At 37.7% G+C, this 22,184-nt stretch overlaps 1 protein-coding gene across 1 annotated transcript in view; it reads right to left on the reverse strand.

Moving 5' to 3' along the window:
• cacng3b (calcium channel, voltage-dependent, gamma subunit 3b) overlaps positions 1-22,184 on the reverse strand; it is a 41,495-nt gene that overhangs the window by 12,618 nt on the left and 6,693 nt on the right. The window lies entirely within an intron of this gene.

Raw genomic sequence — 22,184 nt, forward strand, 5'->3', positions numbered from 1 at the left:
ACAAAGTAACTGTTAAAATGAAATATCAAATTAAATACTTAACCCCTATTTTCTGTTGAGATTAAAGTCTTTATTTTAGGGGTTCCAGAGATCCCCATGATTTACATAATTTAAAATAAAACCAACCTCTTATTTTCCATTCAAATTCTTTTGATGTGCTCCTTGAACCGAATCAAAACCCATCTGAAAGATACTGAAACATTAACCCTCTGTTTTATCATAAAACTATCATGTAATTCTCAAATATGTAACTGGTATCCATTTCTACTCAGGTTCAATTTGGTCACAGCAAAAACACACTTATATATGTACTTTATATAGAAAAATATATAAAATAAATTATCCTCTCAAAATAATCAACCGTCAAGAGTGCATTCGTGCCTACAAAATCACCATTTTTACTTGGAAATACATAAAATGACATGATTGAATATTTAATATATTAATAAAATTAAAAAATATGCTATATAAAGATCTCTAAAATAATATAAAATAAATTTTATAATTGAATCTGAAGTTTAAAAAAATCAGAATAAAGTATCAGCTGCTGGAACAATCAAATGTTACCTATTAAAATTGCATTGGGATCTCAGAACACAAGCAGAACATGAGGGTTATGACTCAGCCATTGAAAACCCATATTGATCAACTAACATTTTGAAAAAGAACATGCACGACTCTGAATTAATATAGAACACGCAGCACCTAAAGTATCCACACAGACCAACTTCATGGTTTTATTATCCATGTGTTTGCATGTGTATTTGTGTGTCAGCGGAATGCTTTTAGCCATTTTGTTTGAGAAAGAGACAGAACAGGTCTCTGTGGTGCATGGTGATGGCTTTCAATGATTAAGAGTGAATCAGGGCACTCAGGCTCCTTCAGAAATCCCCTCTGGCTCAGCCCGCAGCCTTCTTCCACCATCACTGTCTACAGGTGACCTGACAGACTGGCCATTCAAAGCCATTCAGCTCTATTCACTCCCTCAAACACACACACATACAGGCACACAAACAGCGCCTGCTCATAACACAGAGATGGAGGGAGATCAGAAAACGAGTAGGCGATAAAGGCACTGAGAGAGGGACGGTTATTGTCATGGTGACTGTGACTGCTATGACGTATATATGCTTTGAGTGGGAAGGGCTTTAATATGATTTGAGTTCTCAGATATTAAATAATTCAAATTTTGATAAGATAAAAAATTGTGGTATAAAACACCTCACTGATCAATGACTTCACACAGAGCTTGCAACGTACAATGTAAAAAAAAAAAATTACGAAGAATTACAAAGTGTTTTTATGACACTTTATGAACACAGCTTTTACAAAACAGCCCCGTATCTCAATATGAGCAATTGTATGTAATGGTAACAGTATATATTATTATATACAAATGTTTTTTTTTGCCAGAATTGTACCAGAAATTCATGAATACTAAAATATATATTATAAAAAATAAAATATATTAAATGACATCAAATCTACTATATATAAAACCTCCTCATTTTTGTCACGGTATAGAACTACAAGGCACGAAGCAGAAAGAATAGTTCTTTTTAATAAATCAGGAGAATACGCAGGATAAACACATCTAACACCGACAACATTGAATACTGAACAGAGAAAACTGTTCAGTGGGTTTATATACACACAACTAGATAATTAACAAAACTAAACATCCAGTAAATTGATTTTAGTGTGGCATTGTCCAGAAAGGAGCACTGTGCCAACACATAAAACCGGGCAGAATAATTTAACAAAGAAAGTCCTTCACAAGCGAGGAGCAATGAACGGTGCTGCTTTTTTTTGGTTCATCAGAGTTCTTTTTAATAAATAAGTTCAGAGGAGTAAAGAGTACCTGAAAACCATACTTGAGTAAAAGTACTGATACCTAATTACAAGTCACCAATTCCTAAACAACTTGAATAAAAGTCTTAGAGTTTCTGATTTTAACAGTACTTAAGAATTTTTCCCATGCTGAATGTAGGCTCAGAGATGCACTAGTCCTCAACACCTGAGAGACATGCCAGTGAATATAAGAAACAGTTGATTTGTAAGATGAGAAATCAAGTTTATTTTCTAAAATCAAAATAAAACTGAACACCTCAATGTTGCAATAAATCAAGGTCGACAGTCTCAGTTAAGCTCAAGTACTCAAAAAGGCCATAAATAAAACAATATCCATCAAAAAGATCTTCTCAATATAGTGAATACAATAATGTTAAATACAATTAAAAAGTCAAAGTCTACTAGCACTGGATGTGCTGGTTTGAGCCTCATCAGCTGCAGTCAATTCCTCATCTAATAAGTCAAACACCTGCAATCAGAAACTACCTGCTAATGCACTCACATTCACGTAAAGTAGCCTTGTAGACAAGTTTTGGGTGAGTAAAGGCAAAATGCACAAGATATTGTACCTTTAATGACTTTAGATATTGATATTGCTTCTTTATAGCAGAAATAAACTGCTGCAGAAAAAATTAGCTGCCATGAAAAATGTAATGTGTAATTGCATTACTCATCACAAATGTAGTGGAGTAAAAAGTACATTTACTTGCTCAAAAATGTAGTCAAGTAGAGAGTAAAAGTTGCCAATATCTTTGAAATTCAGTACAACTACAAAGTAGCCAAAAAGATACTTAAGTACAGAAACTAATTACATTTACTCAAATACTTTACACCTCTGAATCAGGAGAATACACAAGAGAAATAACTGAGGCAAATACACATCTAACACCGAAAATGGCAAACACAGAACAGAGCAAACTAAGGGCTTATATACACAGAGCTAGATTATAACAATACTCGAAACAGGTGTGTAACTTAATCAGGAACCATGGAAGCTAACAATGAACTAGAGGTCTGCATTCCCGATCAGATTTCTTGTGGCGTGGGATTAAATTTTGAATGAAAGGCGGTAGCAGTCGGTAACTCTGGTGTACTTTGGGTGGGAGCGGGCAGTCTGACAATAGCCTGGACGCTCCTTACATCCTTTAACAACAGTGCATTTGCGCTTGAACTTGAAGCAAACAAAACTTTCTGCAGTGGTGGCGTTCACACAGTTCCCAGTTCCCTGCCCTGATCAACCTGGCAAGATATGTTCTTTGCATCCCGGTCACAGGTGAAACCGTCGGTCAGTGAGTCAGTGACATATTTGTGTGGATATTAAAAAAAAGTTTTCATTTTGCAATATAGCTAGTAAGCCAACAGTTTTCGTATATTCATATTTTTGGCTTTTGGCCTATAGTTTTGAGTGACAGATGTCATATTTAATTTAGCCTATTTTTCTCTGTGACATTTTTACAGTGTTGACATTAGCCTATCATAAGACAATAACAAATAAAAATCTAGCCAACATTTTATATTATCCCCAATCATTCTTTCTTTATGGTAAGTTTAAATGTGAGATTCTGGAAAAAGATCTAAATTTAGCGGGACCAGTAGAGTCGGGAAAAAAATCATTGGGAGCGGGACGAAAAAAAAAAACAGTCCCGCGCAGACCTCTACAATGAACGAGAATACAGGCAAATGGGATCAGGGAAAACAAAACCAAAACACAATGAAACTAAACATAACTAAACAATCCCTAACAATTTCTCAGTATGCTACTCATCCATCCATCCATCAATAAAATTTCATTGAAAAATTGTATTATAGTTAAATTGTATTTTTTAGAGGAAATGTGTCTTTAAACAAAACTGTCAATAAAATAATGACAACGTAACAAGTCTTACCTAGTCCTAAAAAATTTACTAAATATATATTTTCTTTTGATTTTCAAGTGAAATATGATCTAGGCATTTCTATGTGAAATTTACCCCCTAACATTATAAAGCAAATAGTTTTATCTGTCCGGATGAGCCACATTCAAAGCCATTTTAAAATGCCTATACACACACATACACATTTACCTAGGTGTCTAAATGGAGGGTGTGTCTCAATCAGCTCCCTTGTTCAGTAGACAGGGCACTGATTAGGGAGTTGTCCATTTTAAGTGCTGTCTCAATCACATAATCCTTCCAGTGGTCTAAAAAATCCCACAATGCACAGTGAAAACCAGGGAGCATCGATGCTCCTTTAACTGAAATTCTGAAGCGTGAAACAAATTGCGCGAGCCAAACTCAATACACATAATGACACAAGATAGTGACAAGTACTGTAAATCAGGGTCCTTACTAGTGCCTTATTTAGTTTACTTGGCTACACATTTGTCCCCAAAATATGATTAGTAGGTGGAGACATGCACACATATAAACAGTAGTTTCTAACACTTCATTGGAATGTCAACAGAAAGACAGTCATCTCATATCATATTTCAATAAACCACCTGTCCACTGCCTGTGTCCATACTTATCTGTCTAGCGTAGTGTGAAGTACAACCAGGCCTCTCCATCCTCCAATGAGCTGCGATAGATTACAGCAATGCTAAAAGCATCATAAGACCAGCAGCTGCTTTTACCTACAATCACTCAGATTTAGAGCCCTAATCTTTGTCTCCATTTACATAACACAAACCTGCAGTCGCGGACCTTTCATAGAGCTTCACCAGAGGACGGGTGTATGCATTAGCGAGGACGTATTTCATTAGCTTTTATCTGTGCTAACTATCATTACAAACTGCCTGCGAATAAATAAAAAGAACACTGATGCTATTGGCTGAAAGGGTCCCCTGGAAAAACGCCTGCAAGGAATACTTTGTATTAAGTCCTAATTTGGTTTCTATGCCGACAATGCAATGATTCAGAACAACCTGATTAGGACATTTGAACATCGTCTTCATAAATTCACACACACAAAAAAGACGAACTTTTTTCCTGTGTTGTTGTTGTCTGCTGGTGGAAAGATTTGTCTTCATCACCACGTTGAGGTCTCATTGACCCTTTTGTCTCAGGAACCTCTTAAAACAATTAGTCACATCTGAGTCTCAGTTTCACACTTTAAGCTAATGGAGTGCCTGTGCTCGGATATCAATAGAGATGCTGAGAGAGAGAGGGAAGGGGAAAAGCAAGTAGTTTACAGTCAGTATTGAGGTAAAATCACCAGAGACATGTTTTCAATTAAAAGCTACCCTTGTGCGGATTAGAAAACAACTCATCCGGTTGTGTTGATTCGAGCCTCTGGGTCTCCGTGTTGGAGAGAAGGTGAAAAGAGCGGCGAGTCCCTTGGGTTGGGGGCTGTCGCCCCCACTGACACACCTCCAGTTTGAATAATTTAACAGAGATCGCCTCAAAGGTGACAGCTTTGTTGGATGAGACCAGAAAGATTAAGGAACTGATGGAGACATTTTCCACCATTCTTCCCTTCCTTCTCTTGGATTGTGTAGCCAGTGCAGCTCTCTGGCCCATTCAGCACACCGCTAACAGATAAAACGAGACTTTTATAAAAGGAAAAAGAGAAAGGGGGATGAAAAGGGGCTTTTGTGTTGCTCTGCATCGCCGCTCTCGTCCGCTGGTCCTGTGTGGCCGGCGGTGGGTGGCTGTGGGCGCCGTGACGAGCTCTGCCGCTGGAGCTCCTCTGATAGCACACGGGCTGCCTGCCTTGCTCTGATTGACACACGGTTAGTCACACTTCAGAGAAATACATGCTCAGCTTAATTTGCCTATGCATTCACCCTCAGCTTAAAGGGAACTTACAGTCAAAGTGTAAAGACTTCATTTGTGCTGAACAGAGCGATGGAGCAGAAGTCAGCATTTCCATAAAATTTCCTGTCAAGCAAGATTTCACCCTGTTTCTGGAATATGATGGCGGAATACATTGACGATTTTAGAGGCAAAAGCCTTTCTTTTTAGTGTGTTCTACATGAGAAGAATATTGTAATTTTCTTATAAGATATTATAGTTGCATTCCAAAACGTAGTGAGTTACCTACCTAGACAGCATTTCAAGGCATTATAGGACACTAGAGGCCCCGATAAAGTTCAGACGAAATTGAAGAACGAACTGATGTGACATCATTTCGAACAACGAAGTTCGTTTGGAGTTCATTTTGGAAGTTCGAAACAGCTTGCCAAACAGCAGTTGGTAAACACATTCGTGCTACCATTGGTCCGAGGCCATTACGTTAGGTGTGCGCTGAGGCTCTGCCTTCTTTCACTCGGAAAATCTTTTCCAATTCATTTCTCCTCTCAAGTCCGTAGAAGTCCTCGAGTGAAAACATGAACACTGGAGAGCTGCTTTATAGTAGAAAACAAAGTTGGACTTCTGATAAAATGAGAGACTGACACTGTTTTTCGTGTTTAATGTGGTAAAGCTGCTTGATTTTAAGCAATCTATTTTATAAAATGTTATATGTGACCTGACCGGAGTGCCGAATTACAGAGCTTGTGCAAACAAACATATCCACGTTGCAATGATCAGATGCTTTTCTTATGCTTTATTAAAAATCCTTGCTAGTTTCTCAATTTTGTTGTGTTTATTTTGTTACTGAGAGGAAAGCGCGCAACATTTTTACATATTCATCTAATCGTCGCTCTCAGCAGTGTGGGAGTCAGATGTTCGATTGCAGTGTATCACTGCTCACGTATTTCAAACTTCATTCTACCCCTAAACGAAGAACGAAAAAAAACTTTGCTTGTAGTAAATCGGGCCCTTAAGGGGCCATTCACACAGAACAGGCTTTTGTATTTCACTGTGCTGCTTTTACAATGTTTTTCTTTGTAAACATAGATGAACGTGTGTCTGACCGCTGCACTTGCGTCTTGCGCTCAAGTTCAACTTTTAAAAAACATGACGCTAGAGTCTCATGTTTTCTCTCATTTTGTGTGAATGGCCCCTAAGGCTGTCTCAAAAGGTATAGGTAGCATAATTATGTTTAGAATAGCTTGTTTTGAACAAATTCTAGGGTGGCATAAATGCACTGCAGCAATAAAAAAAAGTAATACAATTATATATCTAAGATGGAGGATGAGTTAAGAGAATAACATTTTAAAAGGTGCCCTAGAACTTTTTTTAAAAAAAAAGATGTAATATAAGTCTAAGGTGTCCCCTGAATGTGTCTGTGAAGTTTCAGCTCAAAATACCCCATAGATTTTTTTCTATTCATTTTTTTAACTGCCTATTTTGGGGCATCATTAAATATGAGCCGATTCAGGGCTACTGGCCCTTTAAATCTCGTGCTCTCCGCCCACGGAGCTCGCACTTGCCTTGAACAGTGCATAAACAAAGTTTACACAGCTAATATAACCCTCAAATGGATCTTTACAATGTCTTCGTCATGCATGCTGCATGCGTCGGATTATGTGAGTATTGTATAATGTTATATTGTTTACATTTGATTCTGAATGAATTTGAGGCTGTGATCCATGGCTCACGGCTAATGCTACACTGTTGGAGAGATTTATAAAGAATGAAGTTGTGTTTATGAATTATACAGACTGCAAGTGTTTAAAAATGAAAATAACGACGGCTCTTGTCTCCGTGAATACAGTAATAAACGATGGTAACTTTAACCACATTTAACAGTACATTAGCAACATGCTAACGAAACATTTAGAAAGACAATTTACAAATATCACTAAAAATATCATGATATCATGGATCATGTCAGTTATTATCGCTCCATCTGCAATTTTTCGCTATTGTTCTTGCTTACCTAGTCTGATGATTCACCTGTGCAGATCCAGACGTTACTGGCTGCCCTTGTCTAATGCCTTGAACATGAGCTGGCATATGCAAATATTGGGGCGTACACCAAGACTGTTACGTAACAGTCAGTGTTATGTTGAGATTCGCCTGTTCTTCTGAGGTCTTTTAAACAAATGAGATTTATATAAGAAGGAGGAAACAATGGAGTTTGAGACTCACTGTATGTCATTTCCATGAACTGAACTCTTGTTATTTAACTGTGCCAAGATAAATTCAATTTTTAATTTGAGGGCACCTTTAAATGTTATTAAAAACAGACTCCTTTACTTAATATTTCTGTGTCATATATTTTGTGTGCTTTATGCTAATACTGTGATTAACACCGGAAAGTACATCAGACTGATTCAAACCATTAACCGGACATCAAAAGAATCAGCTTGTTTTGGGAAGCAGGCTACACTGGTTGCTCTGTATGTTTTGATTAGCTAAAAAGGACCAATTCAGAGCACTTTTCCATGAATCAGACCACAATAGTGTTTGTTTTTTAATTATCACCATTGGCTAATTAGTTTTTTTGTTAAGCCAGTAAGATTCAGAAATGGATGACTTTTATTTTGACTCACTGAGAATGCCAGTGTCTGAACGCAGATGCACAGGATCTCCCATTCTCCATATTTATTAGTGTTTACAGTCTTTGTTTAACAGTTCTGTCAAATAAATAAATAAATAAATAAAGATAGGACTGTTTAACAAAGACAGTAAGTAATGTTATATGAAAAAGGATTTCAGATTTTGTCTTATTATTAATAATAGTAGTAGAAAGGCAAATAAATGCTCTTTCATATACCGTTGGCATTAGGCAAATACGATTTTATGTAATTTGAACAAGTCTTTTTCCATATTCATTCGTTTTTTCAAATGATTTGTTTCTCATTTTGTAAATATTACGTAAAATAAATATAAAATTCATTGCAGCAATTGTTATGCATATGTTATTTACGTCTTTAAAATAAATAGTACTATATCATACATATAAGCTTTAAATCGCTCAATGGCTTGTAACCGTGATTGTCACAAAGAAAAACATGTTCCTGGATCAACACATTTTGTTCATCCTGGAACAACATTCCTGTCCAAAAATTTAGTCCTAACCCTAACCCTACCCATAAGTTATCCCTAAAATGAGAGGGAAATAATAGGTTAATATAACACTGCTGTACACTCTAAAAAATGCTGGGTTAAAAACAACACTCAAAAAAATGATTGTTGGATTTACTTAAAAAATAAGTGTCAAGTGGTTCCACGCAACAATATTGAGTAATTTGTACAAAAAACTATTTAGTTGAATGAACAAAAGAATTCAAGTAAAGCTGACAAAATTTCATTGAGTAAATACAAATCATTTGAACGTCACTGTTACATAATATTTAAATGTGCAGTTTACTTAATAATATGTTGATTTTTTTGAATAATCATTTAAATAAAAATGATACAACATATCAGACTGCAACCCCAAAATGCATTCAAAAAGTAACTAATTGAACAGACTCAATTAAATGAGTGCAGGAATTTAATCCTATAAACATGCATATATGAGGCTCACAGCCTAAACACAGGCGACACTCTTCTGCATGATGGTAACCACAAAATTCAAAAACATTACAGAAACTACTCTAAATGTCCAACATAACTGAACATTAAACACTAACATAAACTAACAACATCTCTCCCTTTACTGAAAAACACATAAAATAACACTTTAATCCCTAAATTTACTCTCCTAATACAGTCCCTTGCAAAGCATGCTGGGAACTACGGATCCACTGCACAGTTAGTTATGTCAACAATAATGTGTGCGTTTCACACAGCAATGTTAAGTTGACTGAACAAACACTTACTAAGTAAAGCTGACAATACTCAATATAAGTAGAAACAACGCAGTTAAATTACGTTCATGTAGTTACATGAGTTTTTAAGTAATGTGAACAAGGGTGGTTTGAGTGAAACTAACAACAGTGAAAGTTCATTTTTTTGAGTGAACCCAAGTTGGGTTGAAAATGGACAAACCCAGCAATTGGCTTGTTTTAACCCAGCGGTTGGGTTAAATGTGTGCCCAACCTGCTGGGTAGTTTTATTTAACTCAACTATTGTTTAAAAATGACTGTATTGATTAATTAAAATGAATGTTCAATGAATAATTATTAAACAATAAACTTTTATTAAATTGCTTATTAATAAATTCATATTAATAAACTATTAAACTATTAAATTTATATTAATAAAATATTAAAGCTTATTAATAAACATTCACCTTTTGTCTATTATTGTTGTCTCTAATTGCATCTGGTTTTTAATTTCCCAACTATTTTGGGTTCATTTTAAGTTAGCCATATAGCAATTTTTAAACAATAGTTGGTTTAAATAAAACTACCCAGCAGGTTGGGCAAACATTCAACCCAACCGCTGGGTTAAAACAACCCAATTGCTGGGTTAAAACAACCCAATCGCTGGGTTTGTCCATTTTCAACCCAACTTGGGTTGTTTTTAACCCAGCATTTTTTAGAGTGTAGAAGCACCTAACCCTGCCTAAACTTGACATAAACGGTAAACTTGTCCCTCAAATTTGATTGGTTGATTGGAATGCTGTTCATCAAAGATGTTGATCAAGGAACATGCTGTACTTGATGAAATCATTTACATCGTCATGGGCTACTCGGCTCTCTAATTGCTTTTTTTGCCATTTTTTTGAGGTACACTGTCTTTTTTATTGCATCAAAACCCCGTCAAAAGCGGGTGGATTTCAGCAGTGGTGTGTAACGTAGTAACTTTGGAAAACCACTAGGCACAGAGGCTGGTGAGCAAAAAAGTTAATGTCAAGCCCTGTTCGATACACACTATCAAATTAAATTCAGAAATTCACAACCACTGAAAATAGGCACAGAGTGAAAGATCAACTTAGTGATTTTAATTGGATATCATTTAAATGAAGATCTCGATTATTGAGCTAGCGATGGCTTGTGCCAGTCAGAGAGTGACTGTAATCACTGCTCCAGCGACAGCACTGCAACTTTCTGCTGCTTTTAATGACCTGTGTGCGTTTAATTTTGCAGGTAGGGTCTGAAAATTAAGGCCCAGCTTGCAGACAGACTGATTGGCCTAATGGTTTCGACACGGTGAGTCATGCACATTTATTAGGCACGGTTTTAATGATCCTCCACAGGGCACAATATCTTTGCACAATAATATTCCTACCAACACGAGAAGCTCACTTACCAGCCTGCTAATTCAACTAAACATAACAAGGAAAGGAACGCTTTATTTGAGATCTGCGATAAGCGAAGACATGGAGCGTCCATGTTAAATCATGTTTCTGAAGAATGGGGTAATAAATGTGCAATGTGGCCTGTCTAAGACTACTGGGATGGGGCTGAAAGACTGTACAAGAGGCAATCTTCTTTCACTTGTGGCGTCTATTGCCCTCTTCTCTCTCCCGCTCGCCTGCACACTCGGCTGCTGTTAGCTGCTTATTACTATTGTCTCAGCAGGGTCCAATAACTATTCTTGTTTGTTTAAATCTGCTACTTCTGCTTTGGTCTTTTCCATTAAATGGAGTCTTTTCAAACAACAGCACACTTCAGAAGACGGGTAGAGGGGTTGTGCAGCAGCTGATACAGGCAGCCACTTCCTCTAGAACCGCAGGGGCTCTTGAATGCCTCTCAGGGACTGAATAGCCTAAGGGGTTCAGGTTTACACCACTCCAGGACAATATCTCTTCCTTTCCTTCCAGAAGAGTGATGCCCATTCAAACTAAGTGCCCCCTCAGAAGTGGATTAGCAATGCAATTTCCATGTAAAAACCATATATCGTATCGTATCGTATCGTATCGTATCGTATCGTATCATATCATATCATATCATATCATATCATATCATATCATATCATATCATATCATATATCATATCATATCATATCATATCATATCATATCAGTCATATCATGTTTATTATTTGTATCTTCGATAATTAAAATAAACGAAGAAAAATTATTTGTGTACAATGCTATGCAAGATCAGCCATTCATAATATACACTACTGTTCAAATTTTTTTTTTTTTTTTAAAGAGGTCTCTTATTCTCACCAATTATTTGATTAAAAACACACTAAAACCAGAAATATTGTGAAATGTTATTGCAATATAAAATTTGAATTTCACTTTAAATATGTATTTTAAAGTATAATTTGTTCATGTAATGTCAAAGCTGAATTTTCAGCATCATTACTCCAGTCTTCAGTGTTACATGATCCCTCAGAAATCATTCTGATATGATGATTTGATGCTCAAGAAATATTTATTATTATTATCGTTAAAAACAGTTGTGCTGCTCAATATTTTTGTGGAAACCATGATACCTTTTCTCAGGAATCTTTCATAAATATACAATTCAAAAGAACAGCATTTGTGTGAAATTTTGTAACATTATAATGTCATTACTGTCACTTTCAATCAAATTAATGCATTCTTTCTGAACTAAAAAAAAAAAAAGTGTTGATTTATTTTCTAAAAGATTTGTACTGACCTTAACCTTTTGAATGCTGGTGTATGTATCAAATATATTTACTTTCGCAATTGTCAGAAAAAAAGGAATGACATGATAGTAAGTAAATAATGATAGAATTTTAACTTTTATCATAAAACATTTTATCACCCAAAAGGTTATGAATTTCTGTATTAATTTCTTTCAGTACACAAAAAAAGAGGTTTTGAAGAATGTTTCAACTGTATTTGTTCATACAATGAAATTCAGTTGGGTCCAAAACAACACTGGCACTCCTTCATTTTATTTTTAAAAATGTTTGTAAATTGTTTTTTGTGTGTGTGTGTGTGTGTGTGTGTGTGTGTGTTCCACATAATAAAGGAAATTAATACATGTTTAGAAAGACGTGAGGGTGAGTGCCTGATGACACACATTTCATTTGTCATTGGGTGAATTATTCCTTTAAATATTTCTAAAACTATTTAAAAAACTAAACCTGACCAAAACCTGGCCTGAAATCTGCCAGTTTGTGGGGTTGCAGATTGCTAACTCATCCCAGCAAGGCAAAAGTGCTTTGACAGAGGAATGACAGTATTCATCAAAAGTGGGCTGCACTCCTTATTTGTAATTCAATGAGACCATCTTGTCTTTTGGTTGCCAAAGACAGAGCTCATGAATATTTGGGCTTACTGTGCAAAACATGACAGCAGAACCATGAAAGTGAACACATTTTGTGTGGGGGCTAATCCTTAAAGGCCGTATGTTCGGCTGATAAATGTTTCCCCGACACCATCGGAGCCTGATCCGAGGGATGAGAAGTGTTCTGCTGAAGTTTGCTGTAAGTATGGGAGGGACTCACAGCCAGCTGGTACATACGTGTGAGTCTGACAGCAGCCAATTCAGAAGCTGTGATTGCTGTGAAAGCACTTTTTCTGACACACATCGAATGATCTTCATCTCATGGCTATTCTTCAGAGCCAACGTGCTTGATTTAGTTTTCTATGAAAAGGAAGAAGCTGCCTGCGCAAGCCAGCCAAAGGTTCCTGCCAGCCCATTCTCCACAGAGAGGTCTCCTCAGGCACGGGCCAACATTGAGTTTAATGGACTTATTTGGCTTGTTTACACTCTAGCAGCGCTGCCCGTATTCACTCAGAGGTGAAGTCGACACATACACATCAATATTCAGTTCTATCCCTCCCTGATCCCTTTGCTTTCCCATTATCTCTAATAAAATAAGTATCATACAAGAGCTCGGGAATAGTGCTGGACATCTACATGCAATGTGCCAAAAACTGTTCCACATGAGCGAATGCAAGTGAGTAAACAACTGGGGCTTAAGGGAGATAACGGCACTTAATAACATAGAGGAGGAACACGGCTTTTTCAGCAGGCTTCCTAATCACAATACTCCAGGAGATCGCAGAAACACAAGACAGATTGCTCATAAAAACAGGGACACAGCCATAAGTATTGTTCGGTGGTGAGTTTATGAACCCCCGCAGGTGGACATGCTGCAGATATTGAAGACACTTACTCATTGCCAAAGCCACAATAATTTTTGCTGTGACTTGTACGGACAGGCCGGTGTGGATGCTACTTTGAAGAGCTATAGCGAGACTATTGAGCTCTAAGTACATTAAGAGAAACACCCCAGAGGCCAAGACAATCAATGTTTGCCCAAGGAGTGTGAAAGTCTGTGTTTGACACCGCAAAGGACCTTGGGACTGCCGGACCTATTGTTGTTAGTGTCAGATAAAACTCGCCATTTAGATATAACAATTGTGTGGGCATGCATGCGCACATTATATGAGTGTTTCTTCAACTACTGGCACCTTTATGTCCCAGGAGTTGATTTTTATTCATACTAGAGCTTCAAACTAGAAAAAGATTTATCTTTTTTATCTACACTCAAACAAATGATAAGTTGGATTTACTTAACTTTTTTTATGTCAACAGGTTCCATGTAACTGGGTTATGTTGCATTTAATTAACATTATGTATTTCAGTTAACTTAAGTTTATTACAGAAGGTTAATTCAATGCCATTTAGTTGAATCAGGATAACATTCTTAATTTTGTCCAAAACTATCAAGTTCAATTATCCAAAAGTTAATATCAAACAAAAATTAAAACAAGTAATCCAGTTTAATTGGTTAGTTTATTTAGTGAATGCATTCAAGAACAATTTTCACAAATTTTACAAATATAATCTAAGAATAACTTTTACGAAATCTTTACTCTGTAAAGACTTTTTTTTGTTAGGTATTAGCCAGAAGATTGTTTTATGACATCTATGGCATGCCCAAAATAGTGGTCTTTTATTATTAAAACAACTTTAATTGTTGTTAGCAGGTCCTAAACCCAAGCACATGCAGTACACTTCATAATACTAACCCCCCAAAACACTAACATACCAGAAACTCTTGAATGTAAACATAAAAGAACATTAAACATTAACAAGTCTCCCAATTTTATCATCTTGATTAAAAAAAAAAAAAAATGCAATAAATAACATTTTATTTCAACATTTACCCTTTTATCCTTATCCTGTGCAAAGCATGCTGGGAAGGGGAAATCCTGTTTATGTAGTCTCAACTCAAATGGGCTAAGTAAAGTGAATGAAAAGAATTGTGTTGGCTTAACTTAATTTACTTAAGTAAATTGAACAAGCATCAGATGTTATTTTTGGCCTACTTAACTGATTAATTAAATTCTCAAAATAAAAATGTTGAGTTATAATAAAAACTGTTTCACGTCAGTTTAACACAATGCAATTGTTTGAATTGCAAACCTAATACAATGGTGTTAAATGAAAATTAATTTTTAAATAAACAAACTGAAATCATTTGTGTATATAAAAAGGTCACATAAAAACTATCATGGAAACTTTTCACAAGTGCCTTTCATATAGATTTTACATGAACAAACACAAAACAATGACCAGGAGACACAGCTGAACTTAGTGAACTAATCATATCAGTAACCATGACAACTCATAAGTGGCAGGAAACTAGACAAAGGAAACAGGTGACTGAAAGTAACAAACTAAAAGTTCGTGAAAATAAAGGAAGGCGCAACCTTGCACTGCAACTGAGAAGAGTGGGTGTGGGTGAATGGCTGGAAAAAAGGAAAGGCAGACTGGCAGATGATGATGACCAGGGAGGAGCAGAAGGAGGTAGTTGCCATGGAGGAGATGTCATGAATGTCCTGATTGAGGAGACCCAGAGTGCAGTTGGGATGACAGCCCATGGCAGAGTCAATGGCAGGAGTGTAAAGGTGACCGCTGACATCCAGGTGATGACCGACAGAGATGGAGATGTTAGAGGATCCCCGGGTGCAGATAGAGAGCTGATGGCCTAGAGTAACACCGCTGGCTCCGGAGACCAAAGCGTGGGTGCGGTGACGAGTGCTCAAGGTGGAGCCAGAGTGGCCGAGGACTTAGGCGGAGCTGGTGCGCTAGAGGACCAAGGTGGATCTGGAGGGAGGGTGGAGCCCGCTGGAGCCAAAGGGGTGGAGAGACACAGCGCAGCAGATGGCTCAGAAGCCGCAGCACAGGCAGGGTGACAGCTGATCAAGGTGGAGCCGGAGGGACGAGGGAGCCTGGTAGAGCCGCAAAGCTGAGGGCCTCTGGTGGGAGGAGCCAAGGCAGCACTGACAGATTCATGGGTCGAGGGGGAGCGAAAGGATCAGAGGCGGAGACGGGGGATTCTCTCACTTAGGCGCAGCTGGAGAGTGCACAACCTGAGGCTTGACCACATCGTGAGAGGTTACAGAGGAAGGTGAAGAGCTGCAGGCATACAACTGAGGTGGGGCTGGAGGACTGGCTGAGCTTTGTGGTGAAAGAGACAGAAAAGCTGGACAGGATCAATGGAGGTAATGTTATATCCATATAGTTCAATGATACAGTTTTCAGGCTGGATAGAACCAGCAGCGAAGGAGACTCAGACAATGATGTAATCGATGATTCAGGGTGGGGTTGGGTGAGAAGCTTTACCTCAGAATACCAGTTTATTAGCCAGTCCTCTGTGTCCAGTTCCACCAGTATTCCCTCTGTCATGGTGGTTGCTGGCTCACACCCCTGGTCAGACTTACTTTGAGGCCCTTTCCTCACAATGGGCGGAAGCTATCCATCTGCGGGGGCTCGGGTGAATTCTCCGTGGTCAAGGATGGGCTGAGCTCTGGGTCTGGCTATTGTCTGGATTGGGGTTAGATGCTCTCCAGACACCAGATGATGGCCTCCCTCCAACTAATTCCTTCGGTGTCTGGGAGGTTACTGGATGGTAATAGTTTGTCCCGATCCAAAACAGAGATTTCAATGTCACATCAAGCGCGGTCCTTTCTGGCAGCTTTACAAAAGAAAAAAAAAAAAAAAAAAAATTGAGGCCACTACAGGCCAACGTGACAAACTGAGCTGCTAAGTCCATTTTCAGCAGTCAGTTATTCTGTCACAACTTTGAAAGATCCAAAGATGAAAAAGATTCAGAAAGTTCCATCACAGAGGTATTCAATAAAACACTCAGAAAAATCACAAGGCATAACAGAGGGTGTGAAACCCAAACAATAACCAACCATGCACAGAGGAACCAAGGGAACTTAAATAGTGGTACAAACAAGGTTGATAAGGAGACACAGCTGAACTTAGTGAACTAATCATATCAGTAACCATGACAACTCATAAGTGGCCGGAAAATAGACAAAGGAAACACATGTGATTGAAGGTAACAAACTAAAAGTCCAACTAAACAGAACCATGACAGATGTGATAAGCCAATAATAATTTTATATAATAAATGTTATGACTCATAATCAATAAATTAAAAAAAAAATTAGACCACAAAAGACCACATCATTACAATGTTCAGAACGGAAAATCAATATTCATTTTAAGTTTGTTAGATTAAGTTGTAAGAGTTTTTAAAGATAGGAGAAATGAGCAAGAACAAAAATATTACAATATTTAAAGCTACTGTCAGTAAGATTTGCCTCTTCGTCGCCATCTCTGTTTGAAACCTGCAATTGCAGTTATATGCAGAATTATTATCTTTACATGCATTCTGCATCAGCACGGCTCCTGAGTCTGGATGAATCTAATGTTTGCTGTCAGTCACCACACCGGTGTGGATACTGTACTTCAGAATCACAGATTGTAGTCTTGAAGTATGACCAAAGTAGGAATTTTCACCAGAAAATATCATCTGAACAAGTAAGTAACATGTCTGCCACTTTTGTTCTGACCAACTGAGGAAAAAGCATTAGGCCTACAATAAATTGCGCTACCAATGATGATTAAATCTAACGATTGCTTAGCTCGGATCACTAACCGTGCAAATTATTATTATTGTTTTATTTTTTTCTCAAATTGTTAATGTTAACAACATCAGCATTGCGTGACTTTGTATTTAGTGTGTATTAGCATTACTGTAGATTTCAATTTCTGTAGCCACTCAACAGTCCGAAGTCTTTTGCTTTTTGACCACGGTTGAATCTCCAGTTTTTCACTGATGATTGTCATTTCGACCTTTCTGGATTACAATCCGCCATCAAAATGATAAGTTTAATTATTGCAGCTGCTGTGAGAAAAGACTATGAATGATCGGCTACCAGCAGCATCCTATATGCAGGGACTCCTTCCTTTCTGTTTACGGATGTGACGTAATGATGCAAAGACGAACCTCTGCATGCTCGAATTTCCCACGGAAATCCACCAGTACCGCTCTTATTATAAAACATTATTAGAAGCTTACCGTTGTGAATCAGGCTAAGGGGATAGTTTTGAACACTGGCTGGTTATGTACTTGCTCAAAAATTGATTTTGGATCATTTTTAACCAAAAAAAAGTTACGGAATATAGCTTTAATATCCAAAATTGTCTGATACCAATCAATCCAAAATAACATATCTAATATCAGCTGATAATTGATATGGAACCCATTCAGTATATCAGCATCTCTGCAAAAGTTTTTATATACTTAGAAAAACAGTGACGATCATGTGTAAATAATAACATTACCATTTATAATACCATTAAGAATTTCTTGTGAGCAACATATATTTATATCTATCAAATTATGCAAAAAGTGTGGAAAATATTGATTAATGAATTTAAACACCTTGCCTTTGACAGTCTTTGTGAGTGATAACAAAGTGACAGTACTAGTGGAAGAGCAAATGGGCCACACACACAAAGATGGATTGCCAGCAACACATTCTCAGAAGCCCTGTTATCACCTAAATCAACACTCATTGAAAAGTGTTTGCACAAACAGATTTTTCAGGCCTGCTTTCTCTTGGCACCCTGTCCCTCTCATCAATATAATACAGTCTCTTACTTTATTCCGTGCTCCCCCTTTCACCATAACCAATACGAAATCCATCCTAGCCTTGGCATTTCCATCTCAAGATAATGTGAGCCACTTAGTATCTCTGGCAGGTCTGTGTGAATATGTGTGCGTGTTTATGTACTGTATATAGTGGGCACGTGTCCAAAAGAGAGTGTTTCGGGTCATAAGAGGACCCAACGACATCCATAAAACTATATCTTGCTCCTTAGTAAATTGCTTTCAAATAACAGCACATATAAATATAATCCATCCTCCTTGTTGCAAACCCAGTTACACGTCACCAGCCTTTGATCAGTATGTGCTACCTTTGAGACTAATGCATGACTGATTGTGCAGCTTTTGAAAGGGTCATTAAAGTTAACTCAAAATGCATCCTCACAAAATTCGACGCAGCTCCGTATGAATGCAGATCAGAGTGACGGGTTTACAGCACAACCTCACTTCCTATAGCTTGGGCTCAGACCCACAGGAGTGGGGGCCAGCCGTGTTATCTCTGGTCGCTGAGCCTCTGAGATGGGGAGGAGACGCAGGGAGCTATTTTTGCAAGCTTAACCAATGCTGTTAGAGGATCTATCAAGAGTAATTTGCCTCACAAAGGTCATCACAGCCAGGGGCAGAGGCAGCATCACAGGCAGGAGCCTGGAACAGCAGTGACTCACTATGGTCCACATTCTCCTGCCGGCTTCACAGGACGCCATGTACCCACCACATCAAATCAACACACTGTCACGGAGGGATAAACTAGCATCAATATTGTATTGATTTTGCATGGCATTAGATATTAATACATCGGTTTGCTAAACATTGCATGGTTTCAGAAGCCCAGCCTATACAAAGTGCAAAAATTCTGCTCTTAAACATAATACTCAAAGTGCATGGTGGGTACGCTGTACTTTCAGCAACTCATTCAATGCCTTTCACTCTAAAAACAGTAAGGAACATGGGATAAAAGGTCCCAGAGTTTCCGTCTGCCATAGATAATACTCTGGAATAGACAATGGGTTTCACGGTTTGAAAAACAAATCACGATTCATCCAAAACGTACACACTAAAATATATTCTAAATTTACAAAAAAAAAAAAAAAAATGTAGGAACAACTGAAAACACATGTATGCAATAATCACATACTATTTTAAAGGGTTAGTTCACCCCAATATGAAATTTTCTGTCATTAATTACTCACTCTCATGTCGTTCCAAACCCGTAAGACTTTCGCTCTTCTTCGGAAAACAAATGACAAATCATTTTGATGACAGAATGCTGTCAGATTTCCTTCCATACACAAAAAAATTCAGAAAACGAATGCATTTGAATGTAGTGGTTTAGGCCAAATTTTCTGAAGACACTCGATCGATTTATATGATGAAAAGGTTTAATTTAGGCTTTTACTCACATATAAACATTGATCAGCGAACATAAGCAGAAGTTCAACCGAACCTGAATATCGTACAAGAACAAACCTCTTGCAGAAGCTCAAATGTGCTGCGTAATGAGGTTCATTCTCGTGTGTTACGCAGCATGTTTGAGCTTTCACAAGAGGTGCGTTATTCAGTTTAGGTTGAGCTTCTGCTAATGTTCGCTGATCAGTTTACACGTGAGTAAAAGCCTAAATTAAATCTGTTCATCATATAAATCGATCGAGTCTCTTCAGAAAACTTAGACTAAACCACTTGATTCAAATGCATTAGTTTTCCGATCTTTTTATGAACTTTTTGAAGCGTCAAAGTGGAAGTGGCAAAGGCAGTCTATGGAAGGAAATCTGACAGTATTCTGTCATCAAAAATATCTTCCGGAGATGAACGAAAGTCTTACGGGTGTGGAACGACATGAGGGTGAGTAATTAATGACAAAATTTTCATTTTGGGGTGAACTAACCCTTTAAGTGTGTATACATATATATACACACACACACACAGTAAAAAAGGTGCATAATAGCTTAAGTTGTGACATTCCTCTGCATAAAAACAGATTTGTGTATATACAGCTGGCTATTGAGAAATCTGCAATCTGGGTCTTTATAAAAAGCATTTATTGTGTTTGAACTGGTTTTGAAGATGGAACACTTCTTTATACGTAGTTTCGTATGTAGGTTGTGTGGACAGCCCTTATGGAAAAAGTTTAAGCAAGTTTTATGCAAATTATGCAAAAAACTTTGGGTACACTGTCGCTTATTTAGAATATTTCACGTTGTGAATTAGACAGAAACTTTTCTTGTGTTCTTCTACATAATCCATATAATTATTAGTGTATGAGACCCAATGCTCTCTGGAATACTTAACTCTGATTGGTCATTCACAGCATTCAGATATTTCCTAGTATTATTAGGCGGTCTATACTTTTATATGATTGTTTTGCACATTGTAATGAACTCAATCGAAAGCTTTAAGATAATAAAATTATACAATAATTTCAATTCAAATCAATACTTAATGCTCACATATTTATTTATTTGGTGAGTATCCATATGATAAGTAGGATAATGTACAGCCAGTTGTACCCCTACTGTGTGTTATCGCTTACATACTTTCACCAGAAAGAACAGGCTGCTTACTTGTCATCGTTTAAAATCAGGAATTCTCTTCACATCCCCCCTATAAGTCTTTACACAAAGATATGTAGGAGCTCATGTCAGCGGCACTAAATGAAAATGGTGAAAGCATATCTGACTGTTATACTGACTGGGCTTTAACACAAAGAAACATTCATTATTAATTTCTTCTGCTCATTTAAATTGCCACAAAAAAAAATTCTGCTAGCGTATAGATAAAAAGTGTATTTCAACAATGTACTGCAAAGTGCTGACAAGTTTCTTCCATTACCAGTGCCATAATAAATGAAGTCCACTGTAGCCGTGTGTATTAGCCCAACCTTTTGTTCCCAGCCCTAACAGCCCTCACTCGCACCTTTAGTGCACATTAAAAAGGCAAAAACCCAGGGCCGCATGCTTGCAGAGTGTCCCGAGTGGCAGTGTAAGTGGTTATGAGGAACAGTTGTATGTTCACATCCCAACGAGCCAATCTCATTGTCCGTTTGAGGATATGTGCACTGGTGCGTGCGCATCTCTCTGTGTATGTTTGACACATGTTTGAGATGCAGTGTGATGGCCGGGCAGCATCTCATGCTTATTTCTGTTTTTCCAAAGCATTCGTGAACAAGGGGAGGAGGAGGAGGATGGGAAGCAGGGTTGAGGATGGGGGAAGGTATGGAGATAGAGCAGTGGGCCTATCTCGCAGACGGGAGCGGCTGGTTTCCAAGGAGATGTGTGTGCGTGATGAGAGTGTATGAGACAGGCTTTGCTTGGGTGCACACTTGGAAGGAAGAGTCCCTCTTCATCACTCCCTGCTTTGCCTCTCTCTCCCCCTTCCCTCCCCACCTCAGTTCCCAGGTCATCATTTATCCTGAGCAAGGCCAAACTGTTCCCCTGAGATCCACCTGCACTTGAGGACCAACTGCATTAATCTTACACCTCCATTCAGCAAATGAACCCGTGTTAAATTCTATTGGAGCATTGCATTATTATTATGTACATAATCGCTAATGTGCCTCCTTATGACATGTGACGCCATATATTTAACCCTCATGTTCTGTTTGGGAGATCTCAAGGCCTTTTTAATGGCTTGAAAAATGGATTAATATTCAAGTATTAGGATGATACTTCTTGACTTTTCCTATTTTATGAGAATTGATCTTAAACACAATTTCGACTTGCGCTTCAAAAATTCC

Source organism: Chanodichthys erythropterus, chromosome 3 (assembly GCF_024489055.1).
Source record: "Chanodichthys erythropterus isolate Z2021 chromosome 3, ASM2448905v1, whole genome shotgun sequence".
NCBI lineage: Eukaryota > Metazoa > Chordata > Actinopteri > Cypriniformes > Xenocyprididae > Chanodichthys > Chanodichthys erythropterus.